Consider the following 18,503-nt stretch of genomic DNA (forward strand, 5'->3'; position numbering starts at 1 on the left):
AAGCAAAGCTTATAATTTATTGCTCCCTTGACCTGGAAGTCCAAGGGTTTAGCTTCTGATGCAGCTGCATCCATGTGATCATATGACATTTCTCTTGGCTGTGCATTCCTCTGGGTTGGCATCATTCTCAGGCAGCCTCTTTGTGGTGGCAACATTGGTTTACACAGTTCAAATAGTTTGTATTCACAGGGAGCCCCTTTTCTGGGGATAAGTTTCTAGTCAAAGTTCTTGGGAAAATTCTGGTTGATCTGGCTTGCATCAAGGATCTTACCCCCAGTTGTAATCATATCCTCATGGGGAGAGACAAACCTTATGATTTACCGTACTACCAAGGAGAGAGGCCATTTCCAACAGTGAAAGTATGCTGGCCAAAGAGATGGGAGCAGATGTTCTCTAAGGATAAGTAGACATTTGGAGACAGTGTGGCTCATTTACTAAGCCTTAAGTGAGAGCTACCATCTGCTTTGGTTGGCCTAATCAACTAGGCTGGAGAATGCGTCATTGGAACCAGGTCTCCTATCTCTTGACTACCCACATTGTGGCAACCCTAAACTAACATCCATCTTTACTTGCTTCTATCTGAAGCCTCAACTTCAGAAAGTTAGTTGGATCCATTTCACTCTATAATAAACCTTTACTTGTTTGAAAATAATACTCAGCAAAAGCATGGACATATTTGATGAATTGGGGCTGCGTTGATGTCCTTTTTGGTAATTTGGGTGTGGGCAGTGAAGTAAATGGGTGATAGGTTAGATGTTAAAGCATTTCAAAGTGGGATGTTTTATTGTTTTCTTGAAATGCTTGTTTGGAACATTTCTTGGTACTTAGTTCTTTCATTTATTTTCCTTTGATAAATGACTAGTGGAAGGAGAAAACCGTTTGTAATGGAGACTGAAAATTTATTGACTAGAAAGATGGGACTCCGATTGTATGGGGCCAAACATTTCTCCAGTCCTCTGAAATGAGTCAGTGATTTGGTGTATAGTGTCCATTCCAAAATCATTGTCCTACCATGAGGAATGAGAGCAGAGTAAGTTAAATTGTAGCACGCTCAGGTGTTTGGGAGCTTTAGACTATTATCTGAAAGAGTTATAATTTCTAGCCTTTTTGGAGTTATAAATGTCTCCTCCCCACCTCCCCACCCCTCTGCCCCTTGACTTCTAAAAATGTAGAAAAATAGGAGTTTTGGAATACTGGAAGTAAGGTAAGAAGTTTGATCATTTTCCTATCCTTAATTTAATGCCCTATAGAGGTTGTAAATTAAGCTTTCCTTTCCCAGTGTAAGGAAGCGTTCTCTTACTTGCTTCTATTCATTGAGACCCTCAAAGACTGTTTTCAAGGACAGGAAATCAATCCTCAACCTCTTTGTCTTTAATCAAAGATAAAAGGTTAGCAGCTCAGTGTTTAGATGCACAATAAATTGCATTTCATGCTGGTGCTGATATTTCTAAAGGTGGATTGAAGAGAGTCCTTTATGACTCAAGGATTGTAAATGCCACTGATTCAAAGCAAAGAGTTTGGATGAGTTTTGGTAGTTTATGCAAAGGAGCAGAGCTGAGGAGTGGGCAGGAAAGAACAGGGTCTTGAGAATGTCTTGGGTGGAAGGACTCATGTAATTTTTTGTCAGTGTGAGTCTGAGATATTTGAGTATTTATGTAAGAGAATTGTATGGAAACTCTGGAGCTGTGTAAGAGAGAATACGAAGAAACATAAATGTAGGTTAAAAAAGATCTTTTTGAGAAAACTTTGGGGCCAGGCCATAGCCTGACTTTTAATAGCTACAACTGTTTTTAAAAAACAGGTTAAATTTTTTTTTCTTTTTTCTTTGTACTGTTGTGATTGTTTTATCTCATTGTAAGGATTTTGTACCTTGAGTGTTAGTGTAGCGGTTGTTCTCAATCTCTGCTTTTTGATTCATTCTCCAAATTCTATAAGATTTGTTTGCTTTTTGTTTATGCCCCTGTCTTTCTCCTCTGCATCCCTTTGTACTAACATCTCAATTTTTACCCCAAGCTGATGGTGTAACAAAACATGGAAGTAAATTAGGAGCTAGAACTAAGAGCTTTCATTTTCAGTCTTTACAATCATCTTATTGTGTTTGATGATTTATTTTTTTTTGTGTGTGTAGAACTGTCAAAACTACTCTACCATTGGTTCTATTTTGAAAACTGCCATCTTCTGGATCCCTGAGTGAGCCTAAGCATTAATAAATGTGATACTCTATATAATCTATACCACACAAATAGAATGACATCTCACCGTTGGTAACCCAGCTAGCGCTTTGGCAAACTTGTCTGTTTGGAACACAGCTAAGAAAGAGGAACTAACGACAAAGGTCTGTGAAGAGCCAAAATAGATACCACACTGTATATGCCTGATTGATTTATCTCCCTGGGGCAAGAGAAAGCCATCCTGTTGGTATTACCACCGTGGGAGGTGTAATTGGAGTGTTCAGCAGTGTTGCTTAGAGAAGAAGATGACACGCTCAGGCATTTAGGAGAAAGAGTAGATTTTTAGTAAAGATTTGAGTCTTGTTTCCTTTTAATTACATATATTTAAAATAATTTTTTTCTGTCAAGGGAGGATGTCAATAAAAATCAAATCTTTTCTAAGTGGAATAGTTTTTATCTTAATGAAATACATTCTATTGTCCCGAGTTTGTACCAGTGAATAGCTAGTGATGTATCCGCTTTGAGAAACACTGTGTGAAATATTTTCTATGCTCAGTTCTGCTTTTGCCATGAACACGTGGTTTAAACTGCATAAATCTGTTGTGCAAACAGATATGTAAGCATTCCATGAGCTGCATATTGGGATGCATTCATTTTGAGCCCACAAACACTTTACCACCTCAAATTCTTTTATAGTTATGGAATATTTATTTTCAGTTCACTTCTAATCTTCCATTTGTGTGGCAAGGCAATGCTTTTGTTTTCCTTTTAAATGGTTACATTACCTTGTAAATCTGTCCTAGGATGTCTTGCCAGGATATGCAGGCAGATGGAGTTGGGATTAGCTTCCCTAAAATTTGTCTTCCTTCCCTCTGCTGGAAAAACAAAACCTCCCTAACTGACACTGCAAGCTTGGTATATTAAGTTGGTGTTTAGCTACATTCTCTGATTTAAATGAGTCCTGGATACCTATGGGAAAGAGCTTTGACCCTGATAACAATTGGAATTCAGACATCCGATGTCATGTCTTAAAGACTATGGAGAATGGGATGGGATGGGACTACAGGTTCAAAAGGCTAGGCTGAAAAAAAAAAAAAAAAAAAAAGCTAGGCTGTAAAGAGAGACAGTAGGGTTCCTTAGAGGAGTATCTCCACAAATGAGGACAGTGTTTGGCAAGGTGAAATCCTCTAACAGAACTCTTTGGAACAATGAAAATATTCTGTAACTGTGCTGGTAGCTACTTCCCACCAAAGTTAAACATGAATACTTGAAATGTGGCTAGTGGTGGAAGAAGAAATGGATTATAAATTCTATTTATTTTTAATTCGATTTAAATAGCGTATGTGACTGATAGCTACGTATTGGACAGCACTGGTGTAGACTTTATAGCAAAACTAATGGCCAAAGAAGGCAGTGATTGAACATACAGCTTGGGGCAACACATAAACTTACCCCATCCAGCCTGTTAGAGCAGTTTTGAACCTTGAAAGGAGATGGCTGAGGGGTGAAACTGGAAGAACCATATTACTTGGAATTCAGACCCTCTCAGAAACCTGGGAGATACATTGGCAAGAAGCTTAGCATTAGCTCTCCTAGCTCTCCTGTGGCAGGATCCCTCACTCACTGATCTTGTCAGTGAGAGATAGTTGGGTGTCCCAGAGTTAGGAGGTAAGTAGCAAAGCAAAGAACTCCAGGCCTTGTCAGCTGCCTCTGGACATTGCAGGTAGGTGGAGCTGGGATAAGTGGACAGAAAGAAACTCTAGCTACCTATAGAGGCTTCATTTCCCATTCCCCTTCTCTTCTTTTTCAAAGAATCCTTTTTTCAGGCATTTTCCTTTCTTTTGATCATATCCTTTAGAAGAGCTGGGCCCCTTCCTCAGACCAGTGATGAATTTTCTTTGGCCTGAGTCAGTGCTCTTTTACTTCTAATTTTTCCTCATATTCCCCCACTAGTTTTGAAAACCATGTATCTCCTTACACATTTACAATTTATATCTAAAGCTTTTTTTTTTAAATCATAGATGTGTGAATTGTAATGTATGCGTTTTTTGCATGTGGAAAACTGGCATTCTAAGGAAAGTTATTATAGCTCTATTCTAAAATGTCAGTATATCCAACAGAATCTGATTATTGTAGCAATTTGATTCCCACTACCATCCTCCATAAAATATACACAAAGTCTTCCTTTATGGGAAATGTACATTGTTTCTTTTTTTTTTTAAACTTTCGTTTCTGATCCAATTTTCCCACAGAATTTATCCTCGTGTAAATTATTTTTATGCTTCAAAGTCTTTTATTGATCACCCTATTATATACTTCTGTGTGACAAAATATGTATATAAATTTAAATTTAAAATATTTGTAATGTTTCCCATGAACATAAGGCTCTTAAGTGTTAAGTAATTTCTTTTGGATTAAGTTATCACAGTTGAACAAAACAACATAAACACATTACAGATTTTGATGAATATTTGTTAAACGTTAGAAAGTACAGTTTCATTGGAAATGCATCTCTTAATGAGATGGATGGGGCTTTTTTCCCCTTCAGTTTGTTCATGCAGGATGCATATTATTTATTGCTTGATGAGAAACAGTTCAATATCAATTCTATTCCTGTTTTCACTTGTCTAGATTTAAACTCTGTGAAATCTTGTTAACATAAGTATCTCGGTAAGGAAAGAATTTGTTATAGTCTCTTTGAACTTCTTCTTAGTTAAAGGCCACAATCAGTTATGATCTATCATTAAAAATTATTTTTAATGATAAGCTGACAATTTGATTGGTCCCTCTTCGGTTTTGCTAAAAGCAAAGGATTAGTAACTGCCTGATTTGCAGAAGGATTCGTGTGAGTTATTAGAGTACTTTGTTTCCTCAACTCTAACATTGATATTTCAAAATGCCCCTGTGTTTGATGATCCCAAGATTTTAACATACTGGAGCATTACACTCTATAAAAATTCAGAGTGAGAGGTATGTCTTTCTTTTATATAGTGTGAGAAGGAAAATAGTGAAAGGCTTAGCCTATTCTGAGGAAAGGAAACATGGATATGGGGATCTGGAAATTACCTTAAATTATCTATTCTCACTGTACTCTTGAGGAGACTTCATTTGGCCCCAGGGGTCAAATGCACTCAGTTTGAAAGCCCATGATCTAGGCATTTCTGTGATTCCCTTTTGCTGGCCTGGCCCATGTTTGGTAGAGAATACGATTCTGGGACAGTGACAGGCAGGGGGAAATCTGTTTCAAGATTCTGGGAAATGTTTCCTGCAACTTAGAACCATCTGAGCCTAAAGCTGTGCTTCCTTGCTATTCAAGGAATTGTGAGTGTGCATAGATAGGCTGGGTAGAATTAATGTTGTAAAAGAACAACATAATACTGTAGCCAAAACATAGTTCATTCATGACCCTGGAAAAGGCATAAGCCTTAAATTCCAAATTAGAAGGAAGTTAATTCACTTAGTCTAGAGAAAATTTTAAATGTAGCAAACAGTTTCTAATACTGAACTATATGCTAATCTAGAAAGGTTTGAACACCTTTGGAATTTGAGAGCCAGTTGGTTATCCAACCACGAAGGTATTAAGGTGTGGTTTCAGAATTATACCAATTTTGAAGCTATTTTTCTTTTCTTTTCTTTTCTTTTCTTTTTTTTTAAGATTTTTATTAATTTATTAATGAGAGACACAGAGAGAGAGGCATAGACACAGGCAGAGGGAGAAGCAGGTTCCATGGAGGGAGCCTGATGTGGGACTCGATCCTGGGTCTCCAAGGTCACGCCCTGGGCCAAAGGCAGTGCTAAACCGCTGAGCCACCCGGGCTTCCCTGAAGCTATTTTTCTATTGAGAAAATTTCCCCCATATTTTCAGAACTTGACTTATAAATCACCATGATACATATTCAGATCTGGTTAAGTGCAAAATTGGGCTTTGAGGGCCAAAGAGGCCTTTCTAAACTCTGTCACTTTCTTTATCTTGGAGTTCAGCTACTGCTGTTCCCGTGGGCCTCCAACCATTAACTCATCTATGCTCAGGATCATTGAAGCTGTAAATCCATGCTATTCCTAAAGTACAGCTGTGTGTTGCAAGAAATGATTTTCTCATGGTCATTAGAAGAACAAATGCCATGGGAAATTTTTTTTAGAAGTCGACAACTGAAGAAAGGCATTTTTTCCTCTAGTTGATATAAAGGCTGTCATTGCGTAGAACGGCCTCTCTTACCCTTTTGTGCATTAACTGAGCATAATTTTCAAATGTAAAACTTCCAAGAGGAGCATAATTCTGGAAATGGCAAGATTATAATTATGTGCAGCATAAAGGATAAATTTGTAGTTTATAAATCATGGATATTAATATTCAGCAGGAGCCTAATTCACAGTAAAACTTGAAATAACTACATTGTTAAAAATAATTGAATTTGGGTTTTAGGAGAAATTTTAGCAGTTAAAGATTATTTTTGTAGGGAGGGCTTTTGGCCATTTGGGCTTTAAATTTGCATTTAGGTGGGGCTGTTTTCATTGCTCTTGGAAACAGTGGCATACATTTAAATTAATTTAGACTTACTTTTCTCATTCCTACTACCTACCCCTTATCTGTCACGAATGCTTGGTTATTTAACTTTTCACATATTTCTGAATCTCCTCTTTCCTGCTGTTTGTGCTTTTGCTATCTTGGTTCATGCTACCATTAACTTGTAGCTTGATTTCTGCTGTGGCTTCTAACACATCCCTCCTCCTCTGGTCTTGTACAAATCGTTCTTATGCTGTATCAAGAGAAATCTAGTTGGTAGGTAAGTGTTTATGTTATTACTCTGCTTTAAACTTTGTGGTGCCACCTCAGTATCTACAGGCCGAGGTTGCTCTGGATGGAGTGAATGGGCCAAAATATATTTTACTATTGAGTAATGCTGAACTTTTTCAGTGGCTTTGATTGTTGCTGATTTTCAAACAGATATATTTTTAAAAGTTTTAAAGGCTTCAATTTTAGGATCCTGAAGTGTGGGTGGCTCAGGGGTAAGAACTTCCCTGGTTGGTACTTCTGGAGCTTGCAGTTCTTCTCATTCTTTCAGTGTTTTGGTGTCAAGGAGAGTGTATAGTGGTAGAAAAAGGGGCTTTGGGAAAGACCTGTGTTCTAATTTCCTCTTTCTGCTTTCTTACAAAATAATTTTACACATGTTATTTAACCTGCACAAACCTCACGTCCTTGTTCTGTAGGATGGATTACTGTGAGGACTGGCATGTAGTCGGTACTTCGTCAATGGTAGTCCATGCTGTTCTTTGAGGTTTTCGGTGGACCTGGGGGGAGGTGGGTTTCCAGGACCTCACAGTAGAGATGCCCCAAAAGAAGAGTGTTATTCCTCAAAGTAAAGCGTGACTCTTATGTCACTCTTAGATGCATGCATAGATCATGGGTTAAAAGGTATCAGAAGACTTCAGACTAATTCCTGCAGATTCACATAAAACCTTTTATATACCGCCCAGGGGGTCTGTATGCACAGAGTAGAAGCTGCGAATCACAAAAGGGTAGTTTATTACAAGTGGTTTTATTTTGGGAAAGAGAAAAACTCATCCAACTTTAACCTTCGCTTTTACTGTAGCTGGGTGGCCGCAGAAGACCACAATGAAGTATGTGTAATTTTCATTCAGAGTCACCTTTTGTTTGGCGATAGTGGTTCACTTTTGGAATATTCTGAACCCAAGCCTGCAGTCATATTTCTGTCTGGATTCAGGAGCAGCCAAAAAAGGGGAGCCATTCTCAAGCCGGAATAATAAGATATGTATTGAGAAGCATTCAAGATATGATAAAGTTATTCCAAAATGGAAAAATACCATGAGTACCAGCCTAAAACTCAAATGCCTATTCAGGAGCCATGAAAAAATAAACATTGCAGAAATGGAAGGGAGTTAACCAAGGTTTCTGGAAACTAAGATACAAAGTGCTAAGTATAAATTGAAGTGAATTTCTATTTTTGCAGCTGTTAGAACTCAGCCATGCTGCTTTTACTGAAAAAGAAAAACAGTACTCATACCACTATGACAACTGATTATATTTAATATCTACTATCATAAAAACCTTATTAAGATTTCAGAAGAGCAGAAGATTAAGTTACCAGGATTAAAATTATTTTTATCTGAATAAGAATAACAGGTATTTAAAATGTGAACTACCAAATCTGATATATCTGGCCAGATGCTCTCCAACTTTTCATTTTTATTTTTATTTTTATAAGGAACCATCTGCTGTAAGTGGAGGTGCCTATTAACTTTTCTAGTAGAAAAAGAAATTAGCATTTGAAGGCCCAGAGCCAGTGAATTGTGAAAGAACACAGTTATGAAGACAAAATTAAAAAGTCCTCTGACACCCCAAGGACCAATTTAAAAGGGTTCTATTTAGAGAAATTCTGTTTGCAAAGCATATATTTTCAGTTATTCCTGTTAAGGTTACTACTAGCAGCAATTTCCGAAGCATGTTTTAATAGATACTGTATTATGTCGCATTTAATGAGAATGAGCTCTGGATCACAACTCATCTGTTTATGGAGCTCCTTCCCCTGTCTTATCTCCCACCCTGAGTCTAGATGACCAGTCTGGTATGTCACGACAGGCTACCTGGAAGTCACTATGCAGTTAGAAATTTAACATCAGTGTGAGAGGATACATGAAATTATTTGGCCAAATAGTTTTTGGCAACTATAAAAGTGAAATTATTATTATTTTTAAAGATTTTATTTATTTATGAGAGACAAACACACACAGAGGGGCAGAGACACAGGCAGAGGGAGAAGCAGCTCCATGCAGGGAGTCCGACTTGGGACTCGATCCTGGGTCTTCAGGATCAGGCCCTAGGCTGAAGGTGGTGCTAAACCACTGAGCCACCGAGGCTGCACATAAAAGTGAAATTAGGAAAGCATGTAGTGCTCCATCTTTATATTATCTATATACTTCCAGAGAACTTTGGGTCACACAACAGCTGAGATAAAAGGTAATGTTGGTGGATTTGGGATAATTGTTTAAGAAGTGAAAATGATGGCAAATGCTCTATTTTAAATATTTTAGTTGTTTGAGGTAGCATAGCTTTTTCGTGAAATTAAATAGCTTTTGGATGAATTAAAGTCACATGCAACATTTATTAAATATATTTTGAATCTTTAGCTTACAAAGTTCTAAAGTTGGAACTTTCCTGACTTTTATCTATAACAGCATCTTAATAACATGGAGTGTTATACTGTGTGCTAAGTGATAGACTCATTTTTTTTTTTTTAAGATTTTATTTATTTATTCATGATAGTCACAGAGAGAGAGAGAGAGGGGCAGAGACACAGAGAGAGAAGCAGGCTCCATGCATCGGAAGCCCTATGTGGGATTCGATCCCGGGTCTCCAGGATCGCGCCCTGGGCCAAAGGCAGGCGCCAAACCGCTGCACCACCCAGGGATCCCGATAGACTCATTTTTTGGTAGAAGTTTTGTAGAGTTGAGAGTTAACTTTAAGAAACAATGAATAGCTAATTATCACATAGTAGTTGCATGGTGTACTAATATAATTTGTTTTCAAGTGTTTTAACAGAACTTCTTTCTATACTATCAAATGATTACTTGATTCAATATAAAGTACTAGTTGGAGTATTAACTCTGAAGCCAGATGACCAAGTTGAGATCCTGGTTTTTATTTTTATTTTATTTTTAAAAATATTTTATTTATTTATTTGAGAGTGCACAAAGGGAGAGGGAGAAGCAGGCTCCCTGTGGAGCAGGGAGCCTGATACAGGGCTCAATCCCAGAACCCCAGGATCATGACCTGAGCTGAAGACAAATGCTTAACTGACTGAGCCACCCAGGTGCCCCAGAGATCCTGGCTTTTATATTCAATAGCTGTTAGACCTTGGGCAAGTTACAGAATTCCTATACCTTGATTTCCTCATCTGTATAATGGGATAATAATGCTACTTAGCACATAGCATTTGTAGGGAATCCAGTGAGTTAATATATTTAGTTTAATGTATGGTACAGAATAAGTACTCAATAAATCCTTAATTTGTAGCCTGCTTGGAGTCAGTGTATGGACTCAAGAGAAACCGAATTGAAAATATAATTTAGTATATTCACGAATCCTTTTTGAAGATACCATTTATTACTTAAATGGTATCTTAATGTAGGTTTCCTATTCACCAATTGATATTAAATTAAGGGCTTCAGATCAAGTAATAAAGTTGCTATTTTATTTTATTTTATTTTATTTTATTTTATTTTGTTTTATTTTTATTTTTTAAAAATATATTTTATTTATTTATTTATTCATGAGAGATGCACAGAGAGAGAGAGAGAGAGAGAGAGAGAGGCAGAGACACAGGCAGAGGGAGAAGCAGGCTCCCCGCAAAGGAGCCCGACATGGGACTCAATCCCGGGTTTCCAGGATCAGGCTCTGGGCGGAAGGCGGCGCTAAACCTCTAAGCCACCCAGGGAACCCAAAGTTGCTATTTTAAATTTTCTTCATATTTTCAAATTAAAAACTTCAATTGTTGCCAAATATAGTTCTTGAAATCTCCCTGAAATATTTTTGGAAGAATACATTGAACAACATTTTTAGGTAATGTTTCTTTTTATTTGTACAATTTGTTTTCCATCTACAATGATTCATTTTCACAGTGGAAACACAGTTGCTAGTTCTTTAAGGCCTACACATATCCAAGAGGTGTGTATATTCATTATTAGTATATACTGCTTATAGTCTATAGTTCATATAAGCCATGAACAATTTATTTACATATCCATGTTGGAAGCAACCATAGATGTGAGCGGTTAGTGAAAATGGGAGGTGGGGAGAGACAAACATGGTAAATGCTACTTTATCTAAAAACATCTCATCAACATTTGCTACTCATCTTGGTTTAATGTAGATTCCAGGATTTGGAGTTAGAGGATGTTCTTTATTGTTTGACTTTAGGCTAGTGACAAATTTTCTACATCTCAGTTTCTTCATTTTGAAAGTGAACATGATAGTAGTACCTACTTCACAGGGTTGTTATGGAGCTTGTGGAATACACATACCATAATAATTGTGTTTGTAATTTACTGTGTACCACTGCTCTGGCCATGTGTTGCTTTACCTGTGTCATCGTGTTTAATCTTTTCCAAAGCCCTAGGAGGTGGTTATAGTCACAGTTCCCTTTTTATGAAAGAACAGAACTTTTTCAAGGCTTCCCTGAAAGTAGAAGAGCCAAGACTTAGTCCTGGATCTGCCTGACACCAAGGTCAGTGTGCTTTGCCTCTATAACATTTATAAACCTTCAAGTGCCTGGGAAAGTTTAATTGCTACAATTCTGCTTTTAAAGCATTAGTAATGAGATGCCTGGGTGGCTTGGTGGTTGAGTACCTGCCTTTGGCTCAGGATGTGATCCCAGATTCCTGGGTTCGAGTCCCACATCAGGCTCCTTGCATGGAGCCTACTTCTCCTCTCTTTGCCTGTGTCTCTGCCTCTCTCTGTGTGTCTTTCATGAATAAATAAATAAAATCTTTAAAAAAAATAAAGCATTAGTAACTAAGGCATTAGGTACTAAAAAGAATGTATGAATTTCCATAGAGTGATTTAACAACCTACTTATAATTGAGAACACTATTTTTTTTTAAATAACAGTATTATAAGGGGACTACAGGGAGATTTATAGATAATAAACTTGAAATTCCTCAGTTTGATTGAGGGTAGCACTTGCTGTCCACTGATGCCGTTGTCTACTTGTGTCCATCTCTGATGACCTGTAAGAATTTTCCAATTGTCATATGAAACAATTTTTATTGAATTTATGTTCTAGATTTAGGAATTTAGCTTTGTTTTGTTTTTAGTTAAACATGTGCCAACTTAACCTATGAAGCCAGGAAGAATGAAGTTAATCCTCAGCAGAAACAATGCTGTTTCTGTGACCAGCCCCTTCACCAGGAAACATTTCTAAAATCATTATCATAAAGCAATGTAATATCTATAAATGAAAAAAATTGAAAAAATCTGTGTAATTGACCAGAAAGGTCTTTATTTTCAATGCAAAAATTTAAAAACTTTTCCAAGAAAGGAAATTCTGTCCTTTAGTAGCTAGATCCTGTTTGGTTAAGTTTCATTCAAACAGTAAAAACCTCATTGTAGGAAAGAGAAGACTATTGGCAGATGGTATACTGCATTGATAGAACCATTTTTAAATTGTTTATTTGGAAATTGGAGCATATTTTTCCCCACAAATAGTTCATAAAAGCTGGTTGGATCTATTTTATGCGTGGTGAAGTCTCATTATTTTATTGTTTTGGTTTTAATCTTGAGAATAGAGGACTGTTATGAGCAGAATTGTGTCTTTCCTAAATTCATATCTTGAATTTCTAACTTCCAGTCTTTGGAGGTGGGGCCTTTAAAGAGTAAATAAGGTAAAATGAAGTTGTGTGGGTGGACCCTAATTCAAAATGACTGATGTCCTTAAAAGAGAGGAGGTTAGGGTATAGACACACAATGGGAAGACCATGTGAGGATGCAAGGAGAGAAACCTCACGAAGAAATCAACCCTGCCAACACCTTGATCTCTGACTTCTAACCTCTAGAATTGTGAGAAAATGAATTTCTGTTGTTTGAGCCATGTTCTCTGTGATGGCAGGCCTAGCCAGCTGATACAAGGGCCATGTGGTAGGGAGGGTAAGAGCTGGCTTTAGGCTAAAAATGCAAAAATAGAAGAAGAGTTTGGTTCATTCTCCTTTACGTTTTGCTCCATCTCTCTTCCTGTTGTCTTCTTTTTGCCACTGAGTTCCCACTATAACCCTCTTCTTTATTGTGTTGGGTTTGGATGGTTCTGGATTGTTTCTGAACAACCCTTGCTCCTTATGTTCCCGATAAAGTTAGGAATAAAGGAATAGGTTTGGCTCTTGGTGATAATGCTATTGTAACACATCGGGGTGCATGTATGTACCCCTTTGTATCTGTATTTTTGTATCCTTTGGGTAAATACCTAGTAGTGCAATTGCTGGATCATACATAGGATAGTTCTAATTCTATCTTTTTGAGGGACAATAGCCAAACTATGGAAAGAGCACAAATGTCTATCAGCTGATGATAAAGAAGATGTGTGTGTGTGTGTGTGTGTGTGTGTATACTTAGACACATATAGATACAATGGAATATTACTCAGCCATCACAAAGAACAAAATCTTGCCATTTGCAATGACAGAGATGGAGTTAGAGAGTATTATGCTAAGTAAAATAAGTCGGAGAAGGACAAATATATATGATTTCAGTCATAGGTGGAATTTCAGAAACAAAACATATGAACATATGGGAGGGAGGAAAAAAGAAAGATAAGAAAGTAAACAAGAAATTTTTATTTAATTTTTAAAGGATTTTTTTTAAGATTTTTTTTTTTTAATAAGAGACACAGAGAGAGAGAGGCAGAGATATAGACAGAGGGAGAAGCCCATTGCGGGACTCAATCCCAGAACCTTGAGATCATGACCTGAGCCAAAGGCAGACAGTCAACCACTGAGCCAACCAGGTGGCCCGAAACAAGAAATTTTTAAAGATAGAGAACAAACTGAGGGTTGATGGAGGAGAGATTCCAGGTTTGGGGGAGAGATGTCCGGTATAAATTTGGGTAGAAATAGGAGAAATAGCTTGGCTTAGCTTAGCTTAGCTTTGTGTGTGTGTGTGTGTGTGTGTGTGTGTATGAGAGAGAAAGAGAGAGAGAGAGAATATGTGCCTTATTACCACATTGAATTAACCTCTAATTCATCTGATTTTGCAGCACTGTTTTCCTGTGGTCACATTAACACTGTAGTCATCTCAGAAGTTTCTTGAAGAACCAGAAAAGAAATATCCTTAGAAGTTACTATTTCCCAGAGGCTAGGGGGGAGAGAGGCAGCTGAGGAAAAAAACTGGTATTGGGATAGGGAGGCTAGGGTTTGGTTAGTGACAGATCCCTTGGTAAAATGTTGATCTTCTCTGTATGTTCTTTAGCAGATAAAGGAGATTATATCTATCCTACTTTCAAGATTGTTGTGAAGATATACCAAGAAACAGAGACTTTAGAATTTAAGACTTGGAAAGACTGCCAAGTCAATGAATCCAGTACTTTTCATTTATTTTCATGTAACTCATTTTTTCAAATGAAGGTAAAAAAGTCAAACATAGTCACTCTTTTCAAGTAAAAGTGACTTACTTGGCATGCACCCCCTTTGCCTGCTCTTTCTGTCTTTGAGGGCACTCCAAGGATTCTTCAGAGCCTAGTTTCGTTTTTCTTTTCTTTTCTTCTCTTTTCTTTTCTTTTCTTTTCTTTTTTTTTCTTTTTTTTCTTTTCTTTTCTTCTTTTCTTTCTTTTCTTTTCTTTCTTTTTTCTTTTCTTTTCTTTCTTTTCTTTTCTTTTTTCTTCTTTTCTTTTCTTTTCTTTTTTTTTAATATTTTATTTATTTATTCATAGAGACACAGAGAGAGAGAGAGGCAGAGACACAGACAGAGGGAGAAACAGGCTCCATGCAGGGAGCCTGACGTGGCACTCCATCCCGGGTCACCAGGATCACACCCCGGGCTGCAGGCAGCGCTAAACTGTGCGCCACCGGGGCTTCCCAGAGCCTAGTTTCCTTTTTTTTTTTTTTTTTTTTAAATTTTTATTTATTTATGATAGTCATACACAGAGAGAGAGAGAGGCAGAGACACAGGCAGAGGGAGAAGCAGGCCCCATGCACCAGGAGCCCGACGTGGGATTCGACCCCGGGTCTCCAGGATCGTGCCCTGGGCCAAAGGCAGGTGCCAAACCGCTGCGCCACCCAGGGATCCCCTAGTTTCCTTTTTTTAAGATATATTTATTTATATATGATACAGAGAGAGAGAGAGAGAGAGGCAGAGACACAGGAGGAGGGAGAAGCAGGCTCCATGCCAGGAGCCCGACGTGGGACTCAATCCTGGGACTCCAGGATTGCGCCCTGGGTGAAAGGCAGGCACCAAACCACTAAGCCGCCCAGGGATCCCAGAGCCTAGTTTCAAAGTATAGTTTAAAACCTACTTCTCTGAGCCAACCTCTTCCAAATATAAGGAAATTTAGGCCAAGACACAGTCAATAGCTCCCCTGGAGTTTGATATTTCCATTCTCTAAGGGTTTTTTCCCATTGGGAAAACCATCTCCGTGTGAAAACACTCTGAAAAGTTGAAAACCCATATCAAAGTAAGCACTTTTGCCTTAATGATATGCATCATTTATTGAATACTCTTAATGCTGTGGAGCAGGAACAGCTTCACAAGTGTGCGACCCATGCCCTTTGTATAGGTCGTGCATTCACAAGGCCCCATGCTCTTGGTTTTATGCTTTGCTTTGCCAACTTGGAATTCTTACTAGTTTTTGAACAACATGCCCTGTGTTTTTATTTTGCCCCAGACCCCACCAACTATGTAGCTGATCCTGGCTCCTGGTGTTTATGTATCTTGTCTCATTTAATACTCACAACTATCTTCAAGGTGTGGATATTATTATTCCTATTGTACAATTGAGGACGTTGAGGACAGGAGAATGTCCTAAGGATCACGTGTGTTGTGAAGGTGCAGATTGGGAAATGTAGTCAAGGAATGTTGGTCTCAAAGCCCCACCATCTTTCCAATTTAGGCTAGTGCTAGTCTAATATAAGACTGTGGAGAAGGAAAAGAAGTTAACAATAAATCCTTGTTTGGGAGAGAGTGGGGGAGGGTGGGGGATGTCAGAGCTGCTGAAGTGCTTTGCTTGGCCACTGGAGGCCATTTCATAGGGATAAATGTCCTTTAGTTTTTTGAAGACAGTTAACTTTTTTTTTTTTTTTTTACACAGTTTGTTATAAGACTTGATTTATGTAGAATCTTTACTCCACAGATCTGGTAGCTGACCCAACAAGTGTGATTTTATTTCTTTACAAAAGGAGAAGCCGAGAAACATTTGTAGAAGAACTTGTTTTGGTTCTGGCTGTGAACTGGAGGCAAGTTTAGGATTAGAGCTCCCTTGTGCTTGCTTTTACTTCGGCATTCAGTTCGTGTTTTTTATCTATTTTTTCATATACAGGTGTAAGACAACATAGTGGTTTTGGGATTGTTTTGATGATAGAAGTTATAGAGTAGAAAATACAAATACTTGGCATTCCTGTCTTCATGTCTATAAGAACCTAAAACTATGTTCAATCTCCTTTTCCCTCTGTAATTTTTACGTGAGTGTATAATTTTTAACATGTTTTTCATCCAAAGTGTCAATGACATTTTTTTTTTATGGTGACCTGTGGTAGAAAATAAGAATTTTTTTCTCTAGAGGAAATTCTTAAAGAACTGAGGATTTCTGGTTCTAACGTTCTTGGACAATATTACGGCCTAGGTTGTAGTAATGTCCTTGTATTTGTATAGTGCTTTTAGTCTGTAGTGTGTTTTCCTATTTGTTATAGAGAAGAGAATAAGACAGCAGAGTGTAGGAAAGAAGGATTGCTGTCCTGATATTCTGACAGGACATGAGAAACACTAAGTGAGGGTTCCATAGCAAGAGCAAAAGCAAGTGTACACAGAGGCAGGGTGCCACGCGGGATTCAGGAGTCCAATTTTTCATTCGGCTAGAGTCCAATGCTCAGCTTCATTCATTCAACAGTTATTCATTGCCTCTCACAAAATATCAAATAAAAAACCCTTATAATACTCCAAATTAGACTGCAGTGGCTTGATCAAGACCTAAAGTTGCAGATTTATATCAATACTATTTTTTAATGGTACACTTCCGAGATGTTCTAACTTACCTTCTTTTTCTTTTCTTTTCTTTTCTTTTCTTTTCTTTTCTTTTCTTTTCTTTTCTTTCTTTCTTTTTTCTTTTCTTTTCTTTTCTTTTCTTCTTTTCTTTCTTTTCTTTTTTCTTTTTTTCTTTCTCTTTTTCTTTTTTCTCTTTTTCCTTTCCTTCCTTTCTTTTCTTTCTTTTCTTTTTTCTTCTTTCTTTCCTTTCTTTCTTTCTTTCTTTCTTTCTTTCTTTCTTTCTTTCTTTCTTTCTTCTTTCTTTTCTTTTTTTTTTTTTTTACAATCCTGAGGTCTTTTCTTTACATTTATCATGCCATGAATTCATAGGGAATGGGTTCCAGCAGTTCAGGCTCCTTTCCATTGCTTCTCACAAAGTGTGCTTCTCTGGGTGGGGCAGGCTGGCGTTTCAGTTGGACCCAAGTACCTTTCTCTTTGGCTTCCTTCTTTTTCTGATCATTTTCCTTCACATGCTTCAGGAAGCTATCTCGGCTCTTTGAGTGTTTAATATGCCCAATGAGGACATTAATTCTCTTGGCCAGAATCTTGCCCTTAACTTGTTTGTTTACAACAATGCCAACAGCATGCTGAGTATCATTGTAGACCCTTCCAGTTTTGCCATGGTAACATTTGTGGGGCATTCCTTTTTGAACAGCGCCCATTTCCTTGATGTGCACAATATCACCTTTCTTACAGATTCGCATGTATGTGGCCAAAGGAACAACTCCATGTTTCCTAAAAGGCCTAGAGAACATAGAGCGGCTACCTCTCCTCTTTCCCTTTGTGTTGGTCATTTTGGCGAATTACTGGAAGATGGCGGTTCCGGCCGAAAGGCTAACTTACCTTCTTTGATCAAGGTCAGAGATGGTGATTTTCAAAAGAAAAAAAAAAAAAAAGATGAAAACTGAAACAGTTTTTGTCCCACTTAATGGGACGTGCTCTGGGGCGAGGTTCGCAGGCCTGCGGGGGAGGGAGGGAGCAGGGAAGTCGCAGTTTTCTTACTTATTCAAACTCTTTTTTTTGTTGTTCCACAGTTCATTTACTGAACTGGGGCAGGTGATTTAACAGCAGGTTGCGGGATAAGACTGGAAGGGAAGACTTCTTGCTTCCCCTCCCAGGAGCCTTGTGTCATGGACGCCTGTAGATTTTCCAGAATAGCCATCTGCTGCCGGGCAGGCTGGGTCTGAAGCTGGAGGTTGGCGTGCGTACCTTCTGGGAGCCCAGGCGTTCCTTGGGCTTGTGTTCAACTCCCGAGGGCAGCTTCGTTCTCTGGACGTTCAGGAGAGTGGCCGGTGGGGAGGGAGCTTGAAGATTAGTACAGCGGGGAGGGTTGGCCCGACCGGAGGCCCAGCATCACTTCCCTCTGGCTTTCCCGTCGGGCGGCTAAGCGGGCTGCTCCATCTGGACGCCGAGAAGCTGTGGTGTCTGCGCTCTTACTCCGGAGCCTCCTACCCGGGTCCACCTATTCAAACTCTCGAATGTGCTTTCTTAAAGACCTCTGGGAAAGAAACCATTTCCAAAGGACTCCCGGGAACATTTCTGTGGAAGAAACAGAATGCATCTCCATCAGTAATCCTCGCCTAAGTCCTTGGAAACTC

At 38.4% G+C, this 18,503-nt stretch overlaps 1 protein-coding gene and 1 pseudogene across 1 annotated transcript in view; one reads left to right on the forward strand and one right to left on the reverse strand.

Moving 5' to 3' along the window:
* FRAS1 (Fraser extracellular matrix complex subunit 1) overlaps nt 1-18,503 on the forward strand; it is a 436,686-nt gene that overhangs the window by 23,740 nt on the left and 394,443 nt on the right. The gene's annotated exons all lie outside the window — the stretch shown is intronic.
* LOC144304043 (large ribosomal subunit protein eL21 pseudogene) lies at nt 17,208-17,736 on the reverse strand (annotated as a pseudogene).

Source organism: Canis aureus, chromosome 33, assembly GCF_053574225.1.
Source record: "Canis aureus isolate CA01 chromosome 33, VMU_Caureus_v.1.0, whole genome shotgun sequence".
NCBI lineage: Eukaryota > Metazoa > Chordata > Mammalia > Carnivora > Canidae > Canis > Canis aureus.